Source organism: Balaenoptera physalus, assembly GCF_965194825.1.
Source record: "Balaenoptera physalus genome assembly, chromosome: 11".
In the NCBI taxonomy this organism is placed as follows: domain Eukaryota; kingdom Metazoa; phylum Chordata; class Mammalia; order Artiodactyla; family Balaenopteridae; genus Balaenoptera; species Balaenoptera physalus.
Window position 1 is genome coordinate 85,026,420 of NC_138896.1, and position 14,002 is coordinate 85,040,421.

The following is a 14,002-nucleotide window of genomic DNA, read 5'->3' on the forward strand; positions in this document are numbered from 1 at the left end:
ATAATTAACTTCATCTGCTTGGCTGTGGCGATGCTCACTTTTAATTACATGCACTTTCAGCTTTTTTACTGAATTTCAAAGACTTGATATGAGAGGCCGATTACAGCTTCCCCGCTTACGTCCGAGATGGGTTGAAGCAGGCGCAGTTATCTCTACCACTGCCAGCGTCCTTCCTTGGAGGCAGCTACTGATGACACCTCAGAGGGTGCCGACTTAGACCATCTGCTCCGAACACACCAAGCTCCAGTGTTATGGCAGCATAATGATCGATCCACGTAGCACGCTCATTTCGCCCTCGCTAAAAGATACCTCTGCAAAGAAGCATTTTGGAGGAAGAAGAGTACTTAGAAAATGCTCTTGTTCCTGGATTTGGTTATCGAGCTGGAATAATTGATGTAAACAATATCAGTTTAATTTTTGATTATTAAAAGCCACTTGCACACAGCAGGAAGTGTCAAATGTGTCACACGGTATGACACTTTTCACACAACCTCACCGTCAGTATATTGATTTGCTGAACAAATATTTATAAGCTCCTACTGTGTGCCGAGCACTGTTCTGGGTGCCGTGGGTATAGGACAGACCGGTAGCCACTAAGTTCGTGGAGCTTACGTTCTGGTGGGGAAGGAATGGGGAAAGGCAAACAAACAACAAACCACTAAGTAAATTATTCAGACAGTGGCCAGAATAGCGAGGTCGTAAACACGTTCATGGGATAGAGATGGTAAGGAGAGGCTTTTTTGACGAGGGGACATTTAGGGTAAGATACAAATGATGGACTTGGTCTAGGATCACTTTTTAAGGAAGTTACCTTGTACCAACTTTCTCAGTTCCGTTAGTAATTACCTCCCTCCATATACAAAACAAGTGATGAAACACGTGATACCTTCCCCCCCCCGCCCTTGACAGTTTAAAAACAAGAGTGTGATAGGAAAGACCACGGATTTACAACTGGCCTTGTGCAGCCATTGAGAACATAACAGGTAAAGTCATAAGCGGCGCGGCCAAGCTCCCATTTCTGGTGAATTGCTCAATTATATAAATATCAATCCTGTTACCTGCCATAGCTCCAGTGCCACCCATTAGCCCCTCTGGAGAGGCTGCCCTAGGGGGACACATGATACACTGTGTAAGCTGCAGGTGGCCTAGGAGACGCCCTGGCATGACCAGTTCTGTCCCAAAGGGAAGTACGGGGCACGGAGACTCTTACTTATCAGAATCTGAATTAGAAACTGTGGTGAGATTCCCCAGTTAGTAGCAGACATACAAAGCATAGCATGAAATAGGCGGTGCAGTGAGAGCGGCCACGATCAGATCAGAAAGTTAAGCGTGAGCTGAAACCATGGCAAGAAAGAGCAGGAGGAAGGGATGGATGTCACAGAGCCAAGGACGCAGGAGGTGGTGTTAGGAAGAGCAGCCAGACAAGAGTGGTGTCGCAAACAGGGACAGGCATACCAGAATGGATATTCACCAACCCAGGCTGTGCAGGGACCAAGGTCAGCCTTGCGGCCAGAACCAGCCAAGCCGCAGATCCGTCTCTACGAGCTGAGTCGTGCTACTGTTCCTAATTGTCCCAAGAGGTCTAGTGCGCGCCTCCCCCTCCTCGCCAACCAGACTATTTTCCCGAGTCCTCGTGAGATGTGACCACAAGGCCAAAATTCCATGTGGTCCTCCCTCCCTCCCTCCCTCCCTCCCTCCTTCCCTCTCTCCCTCTCCCTTTCTTTTCTTCCTCTCTTTCTTTTCTTTTTCTCTCTTTCTCTCTCTCCCTCTCTCTCTCTTTCTTTCATCACAAGTATCCTCACAATAAATGCTAGTCACTAACACTCTCAGAGTGAGCCTCTGCCCCTAGTAAGTCTGGTAAAATTGAACAAAACTACATGTGCACTCACCTTTTCATGCAAGAATCCCACTTCTAATCACCTACCCTGAAGATACACCTCCAGTCATACAAAAATACACATGCACATGCTTATTCATGGCAGCATTATGTGAAGTTGTACAATATTAGAAACGATTTACATGCCCCAATATAGGAAAGTGGTCGAATAAACTACAGCACGTAACACACGATGAAGCATTAGGCTGAGCTACAAAAGAATAAAGAAAATCCTTATGAACTGATATGGAGTGATTTCCAGAAATCAAAGGTTATCATTTAAGAACAAAAATGATCAAGGGGCGTAAGGCAAAAGGCACTACAAAAGGTATAAATTCAAAGCTAACCACTAGGCCGTAAATATTGAAAGAGGAAAAAAAGGGTGAGTCTCTGATTTTTGTCATCAGGAGTCTAAGACACAACCACAGAGCACTGCTGAACATTGTGTGACCGGTCCAGAACACACGGCACCTACATTCCAATTTCTTCTTAAGATATAGACTTGAAAAAACTACACTGGACACATCGAAACGGCACTGTATCCAGCCAATTCAACGAAGCAGAGGCGCGGGAAAGTGAACTTCGGGAAAAAATTAAATAGTGAACATTTAAAGAAGAGCTGTGGTCTAATGGTGGGAAAAATCAGAACTGTGTCAGACTTCCCACTGCTCATGTCTACCACTTAGTAGTGCTTTGATTTTGAACTTTTTTTTTGCAGGGCGCGGGGGGCGGGTGAGGGAGGTTTCGGAGGTACTCACAGGTTCAGCCCCTTTCCTCCGAGAAGCCCAGGTGAAGGGAACGGAGAGCGGTGTTTCGCGCGGTTACCAGCAGAGGGCAGCAGCGCCCACCGAGTCTCTCAGAGCCCAGCCTGTAGAGGAGCCCAGCTCCCGGGGGCCCCAGGTCTGCCTGGCGATCAGGAATCCAGGGGCGGTGGGCAAGGCGGCGTGCAGCTGGTCCAGGGGTAAGGGTACACCGCACGGAGGCACTTGGTATTAAGCACAGCCAATCTGGGCGTCTTCTAAATTTCCCGGGAGAAAAATCAAAGAAAAACCCTCTCATTTAAAAGCTGAATATGACCTTCAAAACAGTGCCCCTGATTTTAGTTACAAGTGAAGCAAAAGATCCTTAGAAATCCGTATTCCTAATTTCAGACGTGGATAAAGATAATTTATTATTTCCTTCATTTAGTCAACCACATGGTGATTCAGCCCCTACTATGTGCTCAACTCAATATTACACGTTGTAGGCAAAAAACAACAACAACAAAAAAACCCCAAAAAACAAACAAATTTTTAAAAACGTAGACCCCAGACATAGAAACAATCTAAAACTCTATTAGAAAAAGTCCAAGTCAATGAATTTTTAAAAGTGAGTTATGATGATACCAATTATGTATTTTAAAATTGACTTTTAACCAAAAAATGAATAATTAGCATTGACGTGGAGGCCAGTATTCTTGGTTAACTCAAACCATTGAGCCGGGTACTTCTTTAACCACTCAAAGAATGCTAAATCATTTAATCTGTGTATAACAACCCAGTGAGATAGATACTCTTATGACTCCTTATTACAGAGGTTCATAGAGGTTAAGTAGCTTGATCAAGCCCACACAGCTAGTACATGACAGAGTAGGATTTGAACTCAAGAAGTCTGGATCCAGACTCCAGGCTCCTAGCCGTGATATCACACTTACCACTGCCAAGCACTGACCATAGCAGAGTCCTCCACGAGGACTGGTCTTCCACATAGAATTAATTCACACTCCCTCCCTGAATTGTTACTTTCCATCACTCTAGAGTGATTGATCACCCATCCTTCCTACCTCTTTCCCTTCCTATGAAGTGCCATGTCACATGAACCATGACGTTAAAGAGTAGAATTCTTTTGTTCTTTAATTTGGGTTTATCCTAAAAGAACATCACACCTCATTCTGACCTTTTCCTTGTACTGTGTTGATAATTTAAGTAACTGTTTTCTTGACTTCTTAATAGAATGTCTCATTTAAGTGTAGCTTAAAAATTAATCACCCAAGTTACCCAGACTCAAAACATCTGTTATCCTCCCTCCCCTTATCCCCAAGGTAATTTTGCCAGGTCATGTAGTGGCTTCCTCCTGTATTTTCCCTAAAATGTCTCCTAAATCTTCTTTTCCATTTCAGTAGCAGCTCCTAATGCTCCGTACCCCCAGCCTGGGGCTTTATAACAGCCTCTCAACTGGTCTCCAGACCCCGATCCATTCCACAAACCTCTTCCAGATGAAGCTACGAAAGCTACGTATAGATCAGGTCGTATTTCTTGCTCTGAAACTTTGTATGGCTTCACTTGTCTACCAAATTAAGTACTGAATCCACCAAGAATTAGTCTTTTCTAATTGGGTCATGTGTAGAGATGTGGATGGACCTAGAGACTGTCATACAGAGTGAAGTAAGTCAGAAAGAGAAAAACAAACATCGTATATTAACGCATATATGTGGAATCTAGAAAAATGGTACAGATGAACCAGTTTGCAGGGCAGAAAAGGAGACACGGATGTAGAGAACAAACGTATGGACACCAAGGGGGGAAAGCGGGGGCAGTGGTGGTGGTGGAATGAATTGGGAGATTGGGATTGACATATATACACTAATATGTATAAAATAGATAACTAATAAGAACCTGCTGTGTAAAAAAATAAATAAAATTAAAAAAAAAAAAAAAGAATCAGTCTTTTCACCCAAGCTCCAACTTAGTTTTATAGCTCCTTGGTTCATAAAAGTACTTCATTCCATAGGCAAATTCATAAAGACAGAAACTAGAAAAGACGTTACCAAAGACTGGGGGGAGAGGAGAGTTAGGCTTAATGGTTACAAAGTTTCTCTTTGAGGAGATGAAAACACTTTGGAAATCATAGTGAAGGTTATTCAACACTGAATGTAATTCATGCCACAGAATGATACACATAAAAATGGTTACAATGTCAAATTTTATGTTGTATATATTTTACCACAATAAAAACATTCACAAAAAGTATACTTCATTCTAGCACAACTAGACCAATTGCTTCTTCCGCTCTGAACCACAGTCCCCCGATTAATTTTTACCTTTCCACAAGGCAGAAAAAAAATGGTCTGTCCATATCATCTATGATTTCTCGAACCTTGTGAGGCTTCCGGCTTCCTCCTTCTGATCAGTGAAATATTAGAATAAAAATTTCAGACTGTCTCTAGTGGCTTTTATTGCTTTTCTGTCCCGTTTATAGGAACATTCTTTTCTTTCTTCTCAGTGAGACCTTCTAATAAATGCCTACAGAAATAGCAAAACAAGTTTATGTCATGGACTCCGCTTTCTAACCAGATAGATGGTCTCTCGTGGAGTACTTTCTCCAAGGTCATAAGTGCTCCGGACCATCACGCCATGCACTGTGGTCTTACCTTTCCCTTTTCAAAAGCAAGCTGGCTGAGAGATTTCCTAGACCATATATAACCGCCAAATGCCTGAAAATTTTAACATCCCTCCTTTTTTTTTTTTTTAGTGGAGAACACTGATGCCACACTTTAAGCTTTATTTTAGGGAAAAATAATTGAACGCCTACTCTGTTTAAAAGGATGCTACAGTTACTGAACAGCAGCTTTACTGTCACTGTGGGATGTCTAATATTGAAGAGTTCATATGTCTGCAGGAAGAGTCTTAAGCAAGCTTTACTCCAAGAACCTTGCACTCAAAACAGCAAGGTCCTACTGCAGAGCATGGGGAACTACGTTCAATATCCTGGGATAAACCATAATGGAAAAGAATCTGAAAAAGAATAGATAGATATAGGACTGAATCACTTTGCTGTACACCTGAAACTGACACAACATTGTACATCAACTCTACTTCAATTTTTAAACATCAATAAAAAAATCAATCAATCAAAATAACTCTACACTCAGAGAGGATGAGGAGGGATTCTGGGACTATGGCACCAAGAAAGCAACCTCCTTTGCCTCCATGCTCACCTCCATTGATCTGCTTCTCATGGGGTCCTCTTGCAGAAGCCTAAGGACAGTGGGGTCCAGGTGAGGCCGTCAGCTTTGTGGGGTGGAGAAAACCACCAGAAGTATTTTTCCACTTGGGCTGGGGAAGTACCTGGAGCCCAGGCTTGGGAAGACCAAGGATGAGGACAAGATAGTGGCAGATGCTGGAAAGAGGTGGGCCCGCAGTCATCTGTGATTCTTGTGATGAAAGTTGACATGGATGGTGCCTCTTGGCACTGGGCAAGGTGACAGCCCTGATTGATATTGTTCTCCCAACACCCTCAAACTGCAGCCACCCCCCATCAACACGCACAGAGAAAAACTCAGCAGAATAGCCTGAGACTTCTCATCTGCTACTCTGACATAGTGGAGTAGTAGCATCTAAGAGAGAAGGGCTGCAACCTAAGAATCCTACATCCACCCAAGAGCTTCCAACAGTCAGGAAGATATTTGAAGATAAGCAAATAGCCAGAAACTATGATACTCAAATACCCCTTTCCAAGGAAATAATTAAGATTCAAAACCAACCACAGAGGAACCGGAAGAGAGGTCTCAAGATGGAAGAAGATGAATAGGAGAGGTCCAAACCACTCAGCCCCTCAAGGATATGTAGGGCCTTTTTATAAACACAAAGCTGACTTTTGTTAAAGCAGTATAACAGACACAGCATTCATGCACCAAACTCTACAAGTTAAAAGCACAAAGCAAAAAAGATGACAAATTCAAGAACTATTTGATAAAATTACTATTAGAGTCAGAGTCTTCTAGATATCTTCCTTAGACAGCATATCCAGCAGGAAAAAAATAAGCAAGAACATAGAGGAATTGAAAAGTACAATCAGTAAGCTTGATATAACTGGTACTTATATATAGAACCTTACATCCATTGAATAGGGAATGTACATTATTTTCAAAGGTCCAAGAATATCTATTAAAAGTTATCATAAAGAAGTGACACAAGTCCACAATTAAAACCTTAAACATTCAAAAGCATTGAGATTTTAAACATCCCAATTTTTCAGTTCATAATCAACTAAAATTAGATACAAGCAACTCACAGACATAGAAAACAAACTTATGGCTACGAAAGGGGGGCAGGGGAGAGGGATAAATTAGGAGTTTGGGATTAAAATATACACGCTACTATATATAAAATAGATAACCAACAAGAACCTACTGCATAACACAGGGAACTATACTCAATATCTTGTAATAACCTATAATGGAAGGGAACGTAAAAAAAAAAAGGATATATATATTTCTATATATGTATAATTGAATCACTTTACTGTACACCTGAAACTAACACATTGTAAACTATATTTCAATAAAAATTTTTTAAAAAGATATAAGTAACAAAAATGACCAGAAATCTTATCCATTTGGAAACTAAAAAGGAGCTGTTGATAATCTGTGGATTAAAAAGGAACCCCAGAAGAAAAATTACCAGCTATCTAGAAAGCAACAAAAAGCAGTGCACAGCATACAAAACCTGTAAGACACAGTGAGACCCATCCTCAGAGTTCATGGTCTTGAATGCATCTATGGCTAAAGAAAAAAGACCAAGAGTTGCTAAGAATTCACTTTTATAATTTCCTAAAGAGAACAACAAAAGAAACCCAAAGAAACTAGGAAGAGGGATAAAATAAAGATAAAACCCCAAAGTAATAAGGTACCATAAGACGATAGCAGAGGATAAATTAAATCCAAATGTTGCTTTTCTTGGCCAAGACTTATGAAATAGATAAACCCCTTAAGATCCTGATTAAGGGAAGAGACAGCAAGAGAGATAAAGAGAGTGTGAGCAAATATCAGTAAGAGTAGAAAGGAGAAATAACCACAGAGACAGAAGTGATTAAAATAATTTAGGAGAACAGAATAATCAATTCTACAGCAACAGTTTTCACAATTAGAAAGGATGAATTCCTAGCAACATGATAAAGTGTGAAAATCGACTCAGCAAAAAAGTTTAAAATTTTGAAATATCAAAGAAAAGCTAGAGATATTGAGAAAAGACTTTCATAAATGTCTTTAAAAGCTATAAATATTTGGGAGGCATTAGAGATATGTGACTATGGACTGTATATTAAATAATATTTGGGATTATCACTAATTTTCATTGCTGTTGCAAGTTAACTATGACAATGCCCTCATTCTTAAAACTTTCATGCTAAGAAATTTAGGGATGAGATTCCATGATGTCATGCACACACACACACAACACATACAAATATGGCACTATCACCATAAACTACAGTAATCAAAACAGTATAGTATTGGTATAAAGACAGACAAAGTTAATCAGGGGAACAGCCTAGACAGTTCATGAATAAAGCCACATCCATATAGACAACTGATTTTTTTTTTTAACATCTTTATTGGAGTATAATTGCTTTACAATGGTGTGTTAGTTTCTGCTGTATAACAAAGTGAATCAGCTATACATATACATATATCCCCATATCCCCTCCCTCTTGCGTCTGCCTCCCGCCCTCCCTATCCCACCCCTCTAGGTGGTCATGAGCTGATCTCCCTGTGCTATGCGGCTGCTTCCCACTAGCTATCTATTTTACATTTGGTAGTGTATATATGTCCATGCCACTCTCTCACTTCGTCCCAGCTTCCCCTTCCCCCTGCCCATTAGACAACTGATTTTTGACAGAGGCACAAAGGCAACACAACCAATGGTGACTTTTCAACAAATGATGCTGGAAAAGTTGGATTTCCATATGCAAAAAAAGTGAACTTGAATCCCTGCCTCTCGACACAAAACCCAATACTATAAAACTTCTAGAAGAAAACATTGAAGAAAATCTTGTTGACCTTAGGTTAGACAAAGATTTATTATCCAAATCCATAAAAGAATGAATTTATACGTCAGACTTCATGAAAATGTAAAATCTCTGGCCTTCAGAAGACACTGATAAGAGAATGAAAAGACGAACCACAGATTAGGAGAAACTCACTGGAAAGTGTATATCTGATAGAAGACTTGTATGCAGATTATACCAAGAACTCTCAAAACTCAACAAAAAGAAAGCCAGCCACCCAACGCAAAATGGGCAAAAGATGTTAAACAGATAGTCACCAAAGAAGATATATCTAGAAGGCAAATAAGCATAGGAAGAAATGCTCCACACCATTAATTAAGGAAATGCTAATTAAAACCTCAGGAGATCCCTGTTACAATGGCTACAATTACAAGTGGTGGAAGGATGTAGAGGAACCGGAACTCTAATCCACTGCTGGTAGGGATGTAATACGTTACAATACTGAGGCAAATAGCTTGGCATGTTCCTAAAAGTTAAACATATTATCTGGCAATTCTACTTTTAGATATTTACTGGAGAGAATAGACATGCATTCAAAAACATGGATACAACTATTCATAGAAGCTTTATTTGTAATAGCCCAAAACTGGAAATGGCCCAAATGTTCATCAACAGATGAACAGATGAACAAATTTCGGTATATACATACAATGGAATACAATTCGACAATAAAAAGGAATTTGCATACAAAAGCATGGATGATTATTCTGAGTGAAAAGAAGCCAATCACAAAAGACCACATATTATACGAGGCCATTTATGTGATATGTCCAGAACACGCAAACCTACAGAAACAAAAAATAGATTAGTGGTGCTTAGGGCTGGGGTGATGGGGAAGTTGGGGGTGATAGCTAAAAGGTATGAGGTTTCTTTTGAGGTGATGAAAATGTTTTAAAATTGACTGTGGTGTTGACTGCACAGCCCTGTGACTATACTAAAAGTGCTTGTATGGTACTTTGAATGTGGGTGAATTGTATAGTATTTGAATTGTATCTCAATAAAACTGTTATGAAAATAACAGCTATTTTCAGGCAATTTCTACTTAAGGTTCTGAATACAAACCTCTCTGGTCACTGTGTTCATTTCCTAGGGCTGCCATAGCAAAGTACCACAGACTGGGTGTCTTAAGCAACGGAAATTTATTTCCTGATCGTTCTGGAGGCTGGAAGTCTGAGATCAAAGTGTTGGCAAGGTTGATTTCTTCTGAGTCCTTTCTACTTGGCCTGTAGATGGCTTGCCTTCTTTCTGTGTCTTCATATGGTCTTATCTGTGCCTGTGTCCTAATCTCCTTTTCTCATAAGGACAACAGTCATTGTTTTAGGGTCCACCATATGACCTCATCTTACCCTACGTCTTTAAAGGCCTATCACCAAATACAATCACGTTCTGAAGTACTGGGCGTTAGGATTTCAACATATCAATTTGGCGGGGGTGGGGGGGGCTGGGGGCAGGGGGGTGCCCATCATTCAACCCATAACACAATGGAAACACACAGGGAGAACTTTCTTGGACCAGGGGAGGAAGAGGTATGGTGACAACAGCACACGTTAATATGCCTCAGTGAATTAGCCAGGTATGTTCTGTGATCGGGCCAGCAGTCACCTAACTTGTGAACTCTGCTTTGTCCTTGTTTTGCTTTTCTGCATTAGTAGCCGAGTCAGGGAATGGCAAACGTGTCTGATGTGTTTGATGCTTGTGTGCTGTGAAATCAGAGGAAGGTGGGAGCAGGGGAGTTAAGCCTGGGTTGTGTTGCTAACCAACTACAATCTTTATGCCCTAAAGATTCACAGAAACCATTTGCAGGTTGGTTCTAAGCCCCATTCACTTATTCAACCGGGGAACTCGAGTACACTTGGGTTAGGGTCCTGCTTTGTGGAGTCCTGCTTGCATCTGAATCCTGGTTCTGCTGCTTATGGACTGTGTAGCCTTGGGAAAATTTACCTCCTGATGCTTCCGATTTCCTGTCTACAAATTGGGTAATAATAGTACTGTCTGATCCGTAGTGATATCTACATGAAATGTGCTTAGAACAGGGTCTGGTTTATACTAAGTGCCCAAGAAACATCAGCTATTATTTATTATGTGACAGCCAAGAAATTTAAAAATCGTACCTTAAAAATTTATCATCACCTGATGACTTGAGGGAGCTGTTTTATTCTCAAAGTTGATATTAAAAACAGAAATAAATACGTCCGCAGCTCTCTGAATGCCAGAGCTGTGAAGACCTAATCCATTTAAAATGACAGCAGTGCTGGGAGCAGTCGAGGGAGAAGTCACAAAGCCTGGGACTTTATAATGCACACTGGTCTGTGGACCATCACTTTGCCCCTAGAGACTCTTGCTTTACATACATTTCTAGCCGCCTTGCCTCTTGGGTTTTCCAGAAGCAGCAAATTAGAAAGTAAAGGAGGAAAATGCTTAGAAGCAGGAGCACTGACAGTATCGAGAAGTGACAGGGGACAGTTTGTCAGCTAAGGAAGCAGCAAGAAAATTAAAAAGCCGACCAAAGTCCCACGTAACTCAATAACCTCCCGAGGGCTTCCCCGCACGCCACAATGACTGATGTTCTTAAGGATGACCCGAAGCCCTGCATTCCTCGCCATGGAAATGGCCTCTCCATCCACTCTGCTGCCCCAGCTTGAGAAATCAACTCTCTCCTGGCTCCTTCCCTCTACAGCTATCTAGTTGGTCACCAAGTCCTATCAATTCCCTCTTAAATGGATCTTGAGGCTCTGGTGCCTGACAAAAATGGGTGGACATCCTGAAATATTAACCCACGGTTCCCGAAGCGCTACCTTATTATTGTCTGCTGGACATGAGAGACTTCTACCCGGCCTCCTGGCCTCCAGCCTCATTGTCTAAGGACAGTATAATCAGGGCGGGGTGGGGGACACACTCGTAGCCGGTGAGTGCCTATCAGGTGTCAGGCAGCATATGCTCACCATTCTGTTCCAATCAAAAAATGACACCTCTTAACAGAGACACAAAGTTGTTATTTTAAGTTATTTTAGAAAATCGAAGTAGATGTATTCAGAGTGAATTAGAGAAAGTGAGGTCATCAGCTTGATAATTCAGACCCCAAGCACACCACTTTCACTTCAATTATACAGATAATTGAGAGAAAACTGAGAGAGGAGAGTGGGTAGCTTAGAGCAGCCCTGAATTTGTCACTGTGAACAGACCAAGGTTTGGTTTTCTTTCTGTTTCCGTATTTCACTTTGCTCTTCTCTTCTTATGCCACCACAAACTTGAGGAAACATTAACGTGGTGGGTTTTCATAATATCTCTAGAGTAGCTCCCTTTTGATCCGTCTCAAGTTCTCTGCCACGGCTCTAACGCAGGGCAGGGCCATGTGCCGTGCTGGGTGTTGGCTGCGTGAGCTGCTTTTGCCGGTGACAACAAGCTTAGATGGGACTGGCTTATGTGGCAGCAATTACTGAGTTCTCTGTGCAGGAGGATCCAGTGTCCACACTCACATCTGGGTTATTCTCCACTCACTTTACCCAAGGCTGAACTCCAAAAGACCCATTAACACAAACGCCACAAAGAACTTAAGATTTGTATCTTAAGAAAATTCTCATTATTTTCACTTTAACTCTGAACTGAATGCAAATGTGCCTGGCGTCCTTAATGCAGGCATTTCTAATAATCAGCGTCCTCCTGATCATTAGGTCGATAAAGTGCTTTCCAATTACGAGTCTTAAATGGAGCATTTTGCCTGCAGTGAAGCAATTTGCTTTTTAGCTTGAAAACCTTTGAATAAGAATATCAGCTGACTTCATTTAGGTATGTACTTGTTCTGGTTGTTCTAGGGAGCGCCCTTTATCAACAACTGCCAGTCACTGACAAAATATGGCTATTCACACACTGTCATCACCTCTATTGCCTGTACACAGCCTGCTGTCCTGGCTTTTCCTCTCTGGTGTGTGTTGATATGAGAATCTCACCCATCTCGGCAGTGCCACGTCCTTAGATCAACAGCGCTCAGTGCTTTGTTCAGACGAATCTCTCAGTCACCAAGCAGCACCTCGGATGGCCAGGTCACACTGCCTGGAGACAGATTGCCCTTACACTGACATTTTCTCTGCCACATCTCTGAGCTTTGCAGTGCATGTCACGGAATGTCACAAAGCCATGTGAGAGCACTGCTTCCCCACCAAAGCGAAGCAGAGGGTGGGCACAAATCCACAGACAATTCAGCAACCAAGGAGATTTTATTCTTAATATCTACTCACCCACAACCCACTCTCAACCACCCTTTGATTTCCTGGGATAATGCCTATTGAAACTCCAATCTTCTTCTGTTTTATTTTAATCTATGATGTGCTCACATTCTGAGCAAAAGAGAGAAAGAGCACAAGAATGCTTCTGGTTTTGTTCTGTTTTTTAAACATTTTGGGCCAATTTTACATTTTGGGCCAATTTTACATTATATGGAGTAGAAATTAATGCAGATAAAATACTTTTGCTTAGAATTGTCGGCATTTGGGTTTTTTTAAAGTGTGGCTTTTGACCTAAGTTGGTCAAATAATTGCATAGATCCAGCTTAAATCACTTTCAAGCTTTTCAGGCATTTATAAGACAACCAGTTTTTGCATGACTCCATGAGCAATTCTTTTTTATCCTGTCTCTTCCCTCTTTTTGCTGAGTTTTCTCTTCTGATCCCTTTATAAACAATCTAGAACACATGTAAGTGATGCCAGAGAAATATGCACTCCACCTCCTCCGAATGCCTGGGAGCACAAAGAAAAGTTTTTTTCTATAATTTCTTTAAAAAGATACTTAACAAAATAACATTTAATTTTTCTTCTAATTAGATGTCTTACTATTACCCAAGAGAAGAAAATTTAAATTGTCTGTAGTTCTTCCTTTCAGAGATCATCACTGTTACCATGTTAGTGTGTATGGCCACCTAGTCTCTCTTTTATTATTATTATTATTTTTTTTTTTGGCTGCATCGGGTCTTAGTTGCGGCACGCGGGATCTTTTGTTGCGGCGCACGGTCTCTTCGTTGTGGTGCGCGGGCTTCTCTCTAGCTGTGGCGTGTGGGTTTTTTCTCTCTCTCTAGTTGTGGCGCACAGGCTCTCTCGTTGAGGCACGCAAGCTCAGTAGTTGTGGCACGTGGCCTTAGTTGCCCCGCGGCATGTGGGGTCTTAGTTCCCCAACCAGGGATCGAACCCACGTCCCCTGCGGTGGAATACGGATTCTTTACCACTGGACCACCAGGGAAGTCCCAGCCACCTAGTCTCTCATAAACACAGAGAATGTGGTAAAAGCTTTCCACAAATTTTTGAAGTCAAA

The 14,002-nt window shown here is 41.5% G+C and overlaps 1 protein-coding gene across 1 annotated transcript in view; it reads right to left on the reverse strand.

Moving 5' to 3' along the window:
- Positions 1–901: 901 nt before the first annotated feature.
- Positions 902–14,002, reverse strand: part of PRICKLE2 (prickle planar cell polarity protein 2) — a 401,122-nt gene continuing 388,021 nt past the window's right edge. Inside the window, exon 10 of the mRNA XM_082412164.1 lies at positions 902–2,894. The gene's annotated coding sequence lies outside the window, so the exon portion shown is untranslated. The remainder of the gene's footprint in view (positions 2,895–14,002) is intronic.